This window comes from Littorina saxatilis, linkage group LG1 (assembly GCF_037325665.1).
Source record: "Littorina saxatilis isolate snail1 linkage group LG1, US_GU_Lsax_2.0, whole genome shotgun sequence".
NCBI classification, from domain to species: Eukaryota; Metazoa; Mollusca; class Gastropoda; order Littorinimorpha; family Littorinidae; genus Littorina; species Littorina saxatilis.
This window is the reverse complement of record NC_090245.1, coordinates 104,630,805-104,643,615: the sequence shown is the minus strand read 5'-3', so window position 1 is coordinate 104,643,615 and position 12,811 is coordinate 104,630,805. Positions and strand designations below refer to the sequence as shown.

The following is a 12,811-nucleotide window of genomic DNA, read 5'->3' as shown; positions in this document are numbered from 1 at the left end:
TATAGGAGGCAGAGAGAGAGAGAGAGAGAGAGAGAGAGAGAGAGAGAGAGAGAGAGAGAGAGAGAGAGAGAGAGAGAAAGAGAGAGAGAAAGAGAGACAGACAGACAGACAAAGAGAGACAGAGAGAGTGAGAGAGAGAGAGAAAAAGAGATAGAAAGAGAGAGAGAGAGCGAGAGAGAGAGAAACAGAGACAGAGAGAGTGAGAGAAGAGACAGAGAGAGAAGAGACAGACAGACAGAGAGATGCAGATTGATACAGAGAGAGAGAGAGAGAGAGAGAGAGAGAGAGAGAGAGAGAGAGAGAGAGAGAGAGAGAAGGTGGAGGTTGAACAAATTAGTCAAGTTCCCGCTCAATGTATTTCCCTACGAACAACCACGCGGGTAATAATCACAAGAGGGTCTCTTCACGCGCGAGGAAAATAAACTTGAGAAAAAGGTGTCATACTACATGCCGAAAGGAGTCTGGAGGTAAAACATACAGCGAGAAAAAAGACAAGACAAAAAGACAAGAAGACAGAAACAGTAACACCAAGTTAACAAGAAAATCTGAGAGACGAAAGAAAAGGAGCAATGCTAAACACAGAAAATCAGAGGAGGATGCAGACTTCAAGTGTACAGCCTGTTCCAAAAGAAACGCAACCAACCTGTTTCCAAAATCAAAGTGCAACATTTATTTCGCAAATAATATTTCATGAAGTTACATATTTTATTTTTGGTACATTTCCAAATCACAACATGTGGAACAAAACAGGTTTAACAATAAAAGTGGAAAACAATGACAATTGAAGCACAATTTATGTCCCTTTTCTGCGTTTAATAACGGATGTGTCCTCCACCAGCGTTTCTTTTGCAAATAATATTTCATGAAGTTACATATTTCATTTTTGGTACATTTCCAAATCTTTTCATGACCTGACTGACTGCTTGGGCCGTTTGGCCAGCGGCAAGCATGCCAATAGCACGCTCTCTTTCATTTTTAGACAAACGAGGCATTCTGCCGTCAGTCCAGCTGAAGAAGTCACTGCTATTTTCTACTGTATTGCCAGCTCAGTTGAAACTTGAGTTGTCCCTATGTCGTCAGGTATGTAACTTCATGAAATATTATTTGCAAAATAAATTTTGCACTTTGATTTTGCAAACAGGTTGGTTGCGTTTCTTTTGGAACAGGCTGTAGTCGTATACGAAGAAGAAGGTAAAAAACCCAGGAATAAACAAATTGAAATATATCTACAAAGTTATACGGCCGGGCGGAGAAGAAATCAATCAGAAAGGGTTGCTGCTTGGATGATCACACGACAGCCGATCTCCTGGATCGTAAAACCTTGTCGCTACAAATTTCAACACCACGCTGTTGGGGCCTACTGGTGGCAACACAATGATGGAGTACACTATATTCCAGAGTGCAGGTTCACTTGTACACGCCCACGGTTACACAGGCAGATAGACAGACACTGAGACAGACAGACAGACAGACAAGACAGACAGACAGACAGACAGACAGACCAACAGACCGACAGACCGACAGACCGACAGGGCGACCGACAGACTCACGCATTACCCATACCCATACTCACAAAACAAAGCTTCGGAGACACATGCACGCAATCATACTCTCGACGACATACACTGAGATAGTAAAAAGACAGACAGACAGACAGACATACAGACAGACAGGCAGAGTAGACCGACAGAGTAGAACATGCAGATAGAGCAAGAGCAACAAACATGCCGGCCTCCCTACCCCCACCAGCAAGCACACAAGTACCGTACATGTACATGTATATTGCCCGAAGGAAGTCAAACTTTCCGAAAAATTGCAGACCGCGTCAAAACGTCTGTATTTTCTCCAACTTTTTCCCTTCCCCCTTTTTGTCGGAGTGGAAGGGAAGCTGTGAGATTTTAATTTATTGACACTGAACACCCCATGGCCAGCCTAAAAGACGCCCGTGGGCTGTTCGTACTAACAGGTCGCGACAGGCCGGAAAGGCGCTTGAATACACTCGCGTCATCCACTTCCTGAGCTGTTAGCGTTTGTGGCGCAAATGCTTACATGGTACGGATCTATTACGCAAGGGAACAATTTAGGCATGCATTGTCGACTAACTTTTAAACACCTTCGACGAGGAAGAAGACCCGTGACAAACAAAAAGTAGATTGTGACGGGTCTTCTTCCTCGTCGAAGGTGCTTACAAGTTACTCTTCTTCTTCGTCGTCGTTCACTAGATGGAGATGCCAATCGCCCGCACGAAAGCAGCTGTCCTCTGTAGGTCCTCCAGGCCGTACAAGTTACTCGACAATGCACGCCCAAATTGTTCCCTTACGAAATGGATTCTAACTATTTGTTAGTTACGCGGCACTGTTTTTATTATATGTCATTTCATGCGCAGACTAAAGGCAGCCTGACTTAACCGGCAGCGTAAATGTGTCATTCGTTACTGGACAGTCAATGGTGCAGGCTTTGCCGTGAATAGACGACCACAGACAATGCCATTTTGCATTCTTCCTTCGTGATTAACGACGTAACTGGAACGGTACGACCAACAGCTTCATGGGCAGAAGGGACAAATACACTGTAGCGTCCAAGGGGGGGGGGGGGGGGGGGGGGAGAGAAGAGAAATTCAAGTGTTACGCCCTCACGGCACATTTGGGGCATGTTCCCGGGTTTTAACCCGACTTTAGATGAGATACACAAGTGTAAGCGTGTTTAGGTGGTATCAGCCATCTGCACTTATGGCAGAATGACCGAGGTCATTGTGGTGACACGGGGGTGGGAGATGGATACCGTCTCTGCACATAAAGTTGACCCATGTCCGTTCCGGCCCGGATTTGAACCAGCGACCTTTCGATCACAAGTCCAGTGCTCTACCACCTGAGCTACCCGGGCCTCCAGCGTCCAAGGCCACAATGATTTGACTTATATTACCGCAGAGAGCAATAACGACTAATTCATCTGTGACCCTACCGTCCTGGGACAAGACTAAGTAGCAGCACCGCAAGACAGAATACTCGTAAGCTTCTTTGTCTTAGGACAAGGTGACTCACACGACCTTGACTTCGGGTCTTGTCTAGTTCAGCATAAGCAATTAGGGGAGCAATTACTGAGGCAGAATGCACCATTGACACTACTGCGCTGGGACAAGAAGTAATAATGAAACCACGAAACAAGGTACGTAAGCTTCTTAGTCTCATGACAATTTGGCAGACACGACCTTGACTTCTGGCCTCTTCTTTGTCAGCCTGACACTAAGGTCAAACAATATTGCCCAAAATCCCACTTTCATACAGTGTCATTCTTCTAGAGTGCCCACTGGAGAGATTGGGTGGTGGTGATGGGAGGGGGTGGGGGGTGGGGGGTATAACAAAAAGAAGACTAGTCTAGAACAGTGCAGTTTATTCTAGTGTCTGAACAGATCAAACTGTAAAAGAAAATGAAAAAGAAGAAGAAGAAGAAGAAGAAGAAGAAGAAGAAGAAGAAGAAGAAGAAGAAGAAGAAGACAATCCGTTTCTTGAAACTTTCAAGTGCCTGTTCTGCTTGGGGTCTTTTTTTCGCATGTCAACCGGCAAACAGGCACATTTTTTCTAAATTTTTTTTTTTTTTTTTACTAATGGCGACAAGGTCTTGTCGGGGTGGATGGGGGGTGGGGGGGGGTGAATGGGGGGAAGGAAATGAAGGGGAGGGGGATTGCACGCGCATGTATCAGTGTCAGCAGCTAAAGACGTAACGAGGCCAGGCGGTCGCCAATAAGCTGATGCTGATTGCTACCCTTCGCCCCCACCCCTCCCCCAAATCAAGCCATACCCTTCTCCCCGTCACACTCCTTCCCTTCTTCTCTACCCGATCAAACAAGAATGCAAGTCTGGAATCTGAAAAGCCCTGTGCCTTATTAATGCCCGCTTCCATGTTCTCTTTATTATCTTTTTCAAGTCGTAAAATCCTTCCGATTGGTTTTGCAAAGGATGATTGAAGAGGTCTACTTTTGTAACAGTTGGCCGTCAGCAAGGAAGGAAAAGATTTCGTGGTTTGTTTGTTTTGTTTTGCTTCGTTTTTTTTAGCTATTCCTTTTCCTTGCTGCTATTTTTTTCGAGAGTGCATGCGACTGGACACACCCACACAATGTTGCAGGCAAGCAGACGCGCAAACAGACATAAACACGCATACTCGATCACCCAGCGACACACACAAGTGCCGTATTTGGCTAAAACAGCTAATAACGAGGCACACGCAGAGGCACACACAGACAAACACAAAGCTACAGGAAGTGGCAGACAGACCCACAGTTAGTCGGACAGCAAGCAAGCCAGCCAGCCTGCCAGACAGACCTACAGGAAGGCGGACACACACACACACACAGACACACACACACACACACACATACCTGACTGTAGTACGTAGACACACACACACACACACTGACAGATTGACAGACAGACTGCACCCTATTAAAACTAACCTGCAAAATGTATCCGAATTGATTAGCAACGGAGGAGAGAAGTAAACTTTGTCGAACGTCAAAACTGAGACCAAGATTTTTTGTTCGGTGTTTTTTTGGTGTTAAATCCATCCACTCTGATTGAAAAGGCCAGAGTTTGACTTGGGGGTGGGGACTCGAGACATGAGAGGGGGAGGGGGGGAAACAAGGCGGGTTAAAAGGCGGATGAAGTGGAAACGAGTGTTGAGTTCTTTTCTTTTTTTCTTTTTTAAAAACTTATTACTAGTAAAGAAAACTTTCAATTTCCCTTACGACTACCCTCCCTTCCCTCTCCCCTCTCCCACTTCCGACACTCACCCCAGCCCATCAAGTAAACAATCTATCCGATCTGATTGGAAGGCAGGAGGGTATAGTAGCGTTATTGACCTGAGGCCACTGAAACATATCGAGGTTTGCTGTGGAGATGTATTTTTGTGTGTTTCTTAGCTATAAATATTCCGCCTCAAATGTGTTCGGAAGAGCGGAAAAGACGCGTATTTCTTTTTATTCAATGTAACTTTAAAAAAAAAATGACGTAGAGAGAATATTTTTGTGCTCTCATCTGGCTTTTTTCGCCATGTCCAGTTAGAATTCAGCGGAACAATTTTGGAACAGACAAGATAGACCATCAAACCGAAAGACAGATAGAAGCATGCGCGCGTGCGTATGTGTGTGTGTGTGTGTGTGTGTGTGTGTGTGTGTGTATGTATGTGTGTGTGTTTGTGAGTGTGAGTGTGTGTGTGTGTGGAGCTGGTTCTGACTGTGCTTGCTGCATAACACACCTTCCAAGGAACACTTGCATTAGCGATATTTAAAAGGCATACAATAGTTTTTTTAGTTTTTTTTTTATCTCTGTTATACATTGTCAAGATATGATCTACACGCTCATGGACTCTATGATAGAGATAAACCCACAACAAACAGCGTTGAAAAGGGCACGTCCAAGTTAACCTGTGTGATGAAAAGTCCAGCCCATGGCCTTTCCTGAACCTTCTTCAACAATGACTGACTGCTCGGTGATAATGAAACCGCCTTGATCAGCAACAAGATCGCACGAACAATCAGATTATGCCGAAAGCAGAGACATCCTCTCCTATTGGTGCTGACTGCACTGCACAGACAAACTTGACGATGAAACACCTAGAAAAGCCATGATAACGCCTGGATCGCGTAGCACAAGTGGTCTGCACTCCAGATCCCAAGATCTGAAGACAGAATGAGGGCGAAGAGTCACGTTGTGAATGCACTTGTGTAGCTGGAGGGTAACAGAGACAAGAGCGTCTTGACATCGACCTCTGCGGACCGACAGGCATCGGTGACAAGGAATGAACGAGTTACGTAACAGTGGCACGTGCTCAACGTGTCAGTACAGTTGGTATTCAGTGGAACATGTGTGTGACGTGTGTGTGTGTGTGTGTGTGTGTGTGTGTGTGTGTGTGTGTGTGTGTGTGTGTGTGTGTGTGTGTGTGTGTGTGTGTGCACGCGCGCACGCGAGCTTGAGCAAGTATTAATGTGTTAGTGCGTTGGTTTTTTAAATTTCGCGCTTTCAGATCAGAGAAACCGAATATGGCATCAGGGCGAAGCACCACGTAGTGAATGCACTCGTAGAGCATCGAGAAACCGAGACAAGAGCGTCTTAACATCGACCTCTCTGGACCGACAAGCATCAAGGCAAAGGAATGGTCGAGAATCGTGTGTGCCATATATATGCATCACGTGTCAGTGTGTCAGTATGTTATTCAGTGTCAAACCTGTTCGTTTACAGTTCAAGCATGTCGGTGTACTACTGCGTGGGTTGAACTTAATAATTATATGGTATTTTGTCTACTTGCTTATTTTGAGACGTGGTCACGTATAGCCCCCCTCAGGCAACAAAAGTAGGTCAGTTTGCTTTGCATTGAAACTATATACTAAATTGCATCGTCATGGATGTTTAATAAATGTATGGAAAATCGTCCACATTAACAGTCATGAGTACTTCCATTTGAATTATTTAATCTCCAGGGGCATTCCGAATGCGGAGGTAAAGAATGTCAGGCTTGAGAGAGAGAAAAAGAGAGAGAGAGACATAGAGAGACAAAGACAGAGACAGAGACAGCCAGACAGCCAGACAGATTGATTTTGTGTTCATCTTTATCTGAAGCCAATCGACCCAGTTCCCTCTTTGTGAAATGAAAACAAAGGCCAGGAAATAACCTCAGCGTACCCCCTACACTCTCCGAGTACAATGAAGTGCACACCGCAAGATTACGATCTGTGCTGGAATCCTGGCGGCGGCGCCAAATCTGTCGCATCTTTTACTTTCATTGCCATCAATGCCGCCAATCAGCAACGGAACCGTCCCTCGCCATTGTGTCTTATCAAAGCGAGCAGCACAGCGCTTTGCTTGCATGCACGTGCAGCTAACGAGAAACGTAAAGGTGAGAGTCAATATTTACGCACAAGAAGGCCCAGGCAGTTAAAGGAACAGTCCTTCCCGTGACAGTTCCATTCACCAGTCCAGATCTGCCAAGGCTATTGCGTGGGATAAGACCATCCCTCAATTTGGTCACATACCAAAATTCAACAGCCTGACTGGTTCATGTGCAGAGTGGGAATGTTTTGCAGAATGTATGTCTGAAAGGCCTTTCTGTAAAATTCAATTATTTCGTTAAAAAAATTCCCACTATGCACGGTAATCATTCAGGATGTTGATTTATGGAATGTGTTCAAAGGGAGGGATGGCCTCACCACATGTAAAAGCCAGGACAGATCCTGGAATATTGGACTGTGCCTACAAACATTAGAGTCTTCTGATGACATTTCGCGTAGTAGAAAGGGACGATCGTTCCTGGGGGTTTAAAATAATTACCCTTGTGTTTTGACTGCAAGAAGGCTTTTTGTATGTTGTGGTTGTGGTACGAAAGGCTTGGATAGGTATGCGGTGACTCGTCTGAAAAGAATGTTTGCTTTGTGAAGGTGGTATGTTTGTGTGACACTTGAATTGTTGCACTGGATTCTTTTCCATCATGGCTCTACTGGTAGATTGTTCTTACAAATGTCAAGACAAGGTTGTACCTGTGGTTAAGCCAGGGATTTGCTGATTAGCTGAATGCGTGAAACTTCAAGAGAAATAAATGAAGAACGGGGGGGATGAGGAGGAAGAAAAGGGCAATGAATGTTTATTGTTTACACCTGAGACGAAAGGATGTTTTTTGTTTAAAGCATATCATAGCCAGCTAGCCAGCTGCGTGAACATGTCCCGTTTGTAGGCCACTTAGCTACTGAAGATATTACAAGTATCTATTTCTTCACATTCCTTTGGGAGTGAGCTTTAGATTCTTGCAAAAAACACACCACTATTTCTGTATATTGTCAATAAAGTATCTGCTGTGTCTGTTACGAGTCAGTTACGAGCTTCGTTCTAACAGTAGTAAACAAAATCGAAATATTTAGAATATCAGGTTTGAGTTCAAACAATGCTTCATTATTTTACATATATACTCACAACATGTACATACACAGGTATGAAAACAACAACGAGACTATGTATGGCGTATGGTGGTATCGCCAAAAACGTGGTCACATGAAAGCCAAAAGCTGCATAATTATGTAAATACACATGTCATTTCTATTGCTGTTGTAGGCAGCTGACAATGCTCACCGACATCCGAATTCGCAGGTTAAGGTATGTCACTGCGTTGTGAACAAGAGATAATCAGATGAGTGGAAGTCGCCTTTTGTGTTTCTTGACATTCCCCAGTTCTTGCTCTTTTTAAATCAGATTCCACTTCAGCAGCAATAATTTATACTTTTCTAACTCACAATGTTGAAATAAAATCAATCTTCAAATGTATTTACAGATCTGCATTCTATGGTTTAAAACATTCAAATCTCAGTTGCATGTTTTTCAATTGGTCCACAAGTTTCTGCCGGCAGAGACTGGAAAGGAGGAGGAAACAAGTCGCGTAAGGCGAAAATACAATATTTAGTCAAGTAGCTGTCGAACTCACAGAATGAAACTGAACGCAGCAAGACCGTATACTCGTAGCATCGTCACTCCACCGCCCGTGGCAAAGGCAGTGCCCGTGGAATTGACAAGAAGAGCGGGGTATTCGTTGCGCTAAGAAGGATAGCACGCTTTTCTGTACCTCTCTTCGTTTTAACTTTCTGAGCGTGTTTTTAATCCAAACATATCATATCTATATATTTTTGGAATCAGGAACCGACAAGGAATACGATGAAAGTGTTTTTAAATTGATTTCGAAAAAAAAAATTTGATAATAATTTTTATATATTTAATTTTCAGAGCTTGTTTTTAATCCAAATATAACATATTGATATGTTTTTGGAATCAGCAAATGATGGAGAATAAGATAAACGTAAATTTGGATCGTTTTATAAATTTTTAATTTTTTTTACAATTTTCAGATTTTTAATGACCAAAGTCATTAATTAATTTTTAAGCCACCAAGCTGAAATGCAATACCGAACCCCGGGCTTCGTCGAAGAGTACTTGACCAAAATTTCAACCAATTTGGTTGAAAAATGAGGGCGTGACAGTGCCGCCTCAACTTTCACGAAAAGCCGGATATGACGTCATCAAAGACATTTATCAAAAAAATGAAAAAACCGTTCGGGGATTTCATACCCAGGAACTCTCATGTCAAATTTCATAAAGATCGGTCCAGTAGTTTAGTCTGAATCGCTCTACACACACACACACACAGACACACACACACACGCACACACGCACATACACCACGACCCTCGTTTCGATTCCCCCTCGATGTTAAAATATTTAGTCAAAACTTGACTAAATATAAAAACGGAAGGTCGCAATGCCACTTTAAAGCCAGGCTCAATGTCATCCATTGCAATGTCTCCAAGGCTGATAAGCCCCTCTACGACACGACGATAGCCGATTGTATTCCCCGAGGAATTTTCCCCCAGCACAATTTATATTAACAGTGACTGATGAGACGTCTATGCAGATCTGCCTTCCAGGAAACCACACCTTCGACTCCTCCCCAAGTCGGGAGGAATTTGTGAAGCGAGGGTGTCGTAGAGGGCCGGTTAATTGAAGAAGCACTTTATCAGTCGCACTGTCCCCTTGCGCGCGCTGGCCTGTCACTCACCTTGTCCATTTCACTGTCTGCACGTGCTGCAGGCTAAGCTGAGGGCTTGGACAGGTTACAGGAAACAGGGCGTTGGAAGACAGTGGCAAGCTGTTTTTGTTTTGTTTGTTTTTTAATTTATTTCTTAACCTTTTTCTTTGGATGTGTTCGTGTTGTACGACTGTGTTTCCTGTGTAAATGTAGCGAATTTAAAATACAACAATGAATGTAAAAGAGAAGAACAATGGACAACCATTTTAGGTATACTTTCACCAAAAATTAGTAAAGAAACAAAACAAAGCATGAATATTCTCGGGAAGGACTGCACATTCTTTGCAAATTGACAAGCTTGCAATCCTTTTTGCCAGAAGGAATTTAGGTAAGCAATGCAGATAATTATATGAATGGAAATGCAATACGGGAACATTGCAAAATACCCCTCATCCAAACCCCCCACAACCATTATCTCGCCCCCCCCCCCTTATTTATTTCGCGCGCGCGCGTGTGTGTGTGTGTGTGTGTTTGAGTGTGTGTGTGTGTGTGTGTGTGTGTGTGTGTGTGTGTATATGTGTTTGTGTGTGTTTGTGTGTGTGTTGTGTGTGTGTGTTTGTGTGAGTGTTTGTGTGTGTGTTTGTGTGTGTGTGTTTGTGTGTGTGTTGTGTGCGTGTGTATGTGTGATTAATTGGTAACCTTTAGCCTCGTTGGTTATTCCTTTGTTCTCTGTGTTTGTGTTCTTTCATGCATGTTTGAATTCTGCCTCTCTCCCCCCCCCCCCCCCCTTCCCCCCCTCTTTGCTTCCCTTCTCTCTACTGATTCCTCTCTCTTGCTCTATGTCGTCGTCTCTTTTTTCTGCCTGTCTGCTTGCTTGTTTGTATGCCTGTCTGTCTTTTTTTCGTCTTCCTGTCTGTCTCTGTGTGTCTGTGTGTCAGTCTGTCTGACAACTTTATGTCTGCGTGCCAGCTGCCTGCCTGCCTGCCTGCCCGCCTGCCTGCCTGTCTGTCCGCCTGTCTCCGTCTCTGTCTGTCTCTCTGTCTGTCTCTCTGTCTCTGTATCTCTCTCTCTCTCTCTCTCTCTCTCTCTCTCTCTCTCTCTCTCTCTCTCTCTCTCTCTCTCTCTCTCGCTATCTATGTATTTTGCGCAGTCCCCAGTGTCACTGTTTGCACAGCCTGGCTCTGTAAGGTCCGTAATCTAATATAACCATGCATGCTATTGCCCACCGACCAGTGAATGCTTAGTGATTTCCGTCAACAGGAGCAGGGGACTCCTTAAAAGCATTAGACCACATTCAGTTTCTCCAGTATCCCGGGCTATTCTGAGCGGAATGCAGACTTATAATCTAATCATCGTCTTGCCTTCAACCGAAAAAGTAACCCCCTTGCTATTTTCGGAGTGAAAGGGAACTGCTGAAATGTGCAGCTATTTCTGCACAAAGTGCAGTACTGTTTGGCATTCCATTAAGACTTTAAAAAAACTGTGAAAACGTGACAAAAACTTCCATGGAAAAATGGCTTACATGGTCAAACAAATAAAATATGAATTTCTTCTTGCTATATAATGTTTGCATAAATAGTGGCTAATGTCTCTTATGTATCGCATTTATTTGTTAAAAAAAACGACGCTTATTGAAGTGTCAATCCCTTTTTACATAACTGTAAATTTGCTCCAATCACCTTGTATCATAAGCCAATACAAGAAAAACAGACTACAACTTGTTTTTCATGAAAACGCTTTATTTTTAAAAAATCTTGCTTCTTTCTGAAGCATTGCAATGGTCACATGTTAATCAGCTTTTCTCTCTTTCAAAAGACATCCTGATATTTAATGATCAGTTTTAAAAAATATGTCAATTTAAATAAAAAGTATTACATAAAGGACACAAGGGCAGCTAATTTCTTTAGACTAGAATCTCGTTAAACATCCTTTTTATATTTAGTCAAGTTTTGACTAAATATTTTAACATCGAGGGGGAATCGAAACGAGGGACGTGGTGTATGTGCGTGTGTGCGTGTGTGTGTGTGTGTAGAGCGATTCAGACTAAACTACTAGACCGATCTTTATGAAATTTGACATGAGAGTTCCTGGGTATGAAATCCCCGAACGGTTTTTTCATTTTTTTGATAAATGTCTTTGATGACGTCATATCCGGCTTTTCGTGAAAGTTGAGGCGGCACTGTCACGCCCTCATTGTTCAACCAAATTGGTTGAAATTTTGGTCAAGTAATCTTCGACGAAGCCCGGACTTCGGTATTGCATTTCAGCTTGGTGGCTTAAAAATTAATTAATGACTTTGGTCATTAAAAATCTGAAAATTGTAAAAAAAAAAAAAAAATTTATAAAACGATCCAAATTTACGTTTATCTTATTCTCCATCATTTGCTGATTCCAAAAACATATAAATATGTTATATTCGGATTAAAAACAAGCTCTGAAAATTAAATATATAAAAATTATTATCAAAATTGTCCAAATCAATTTAAAAACACTTTCATCTTATTCCTTGTCGGTTCCTGATTCCAAAAACATATAGATATGATATGTTTGGATTAAAAACACGCTCAGAAAGTTAAAACAAAGAGAGGTACAGAAAAGCGTGCTATATCCTTTTTAGCGCAACTGCTACCCCGCTCTTCTTGTCAATTTCACTGCCTTTGCCATGAGCGGTGGACTGACGATGCTACGAGTATACGGTCTTGCTGAAAAATGGCATTGCGTTCAGTTTCATTCTGTGAGTTCGACAGCTACTTGACTAAATATTGTATTTTCGCCTTACGCGACTTGTTTTGGCTCATGACGCACTCTTTCTTCCATCTGCATTTAAAGTTCACTTACAAAGAAGATAGTCAAAGTGCCATTTGAGCCAATACACTCGACACTCCTCTTCAAATGTAATCATGCTTCTGGTTTGCTCTTTTCACATTTTATCCTGCCAATACATTCAGATAATATTTGTTTAAATTTAATCTAAAAAAAGACGATAAGAGAGCAGACAAAACATAAAGACAAGAATAAATTTGACAGTGATACGACAAAGAATTTACATTAGAGTAACTGCTTTTGTGTTGTTGTGTGAACTGGGCAACTCAAACTAATTACTTAATGGCAGACGGAAGGGAGTGATGAGCAACGCAGGTGCAAGTCTACGAGTAAAACATATTATTTTCATCATCAAATGTCTGAATCAACATGCCCTCGTTTTTAGACACACACCTGTCAAGGGTCAAGATCTTTGCAAACAAGGTGATGGTTA

At 42.7% G+C, this 12,811-nt stretch overlaps 1 pseudogene; it reads right to left on the bottom strand.

Moving 5' to 3' along the window:
• Positions 1 to 12,811, bottom strand: part of LOC138951083 (lachesin-like) — a 65,457-nt pseudogene that overhangs the window by 52,183 nt on the left and 463 nt on the right.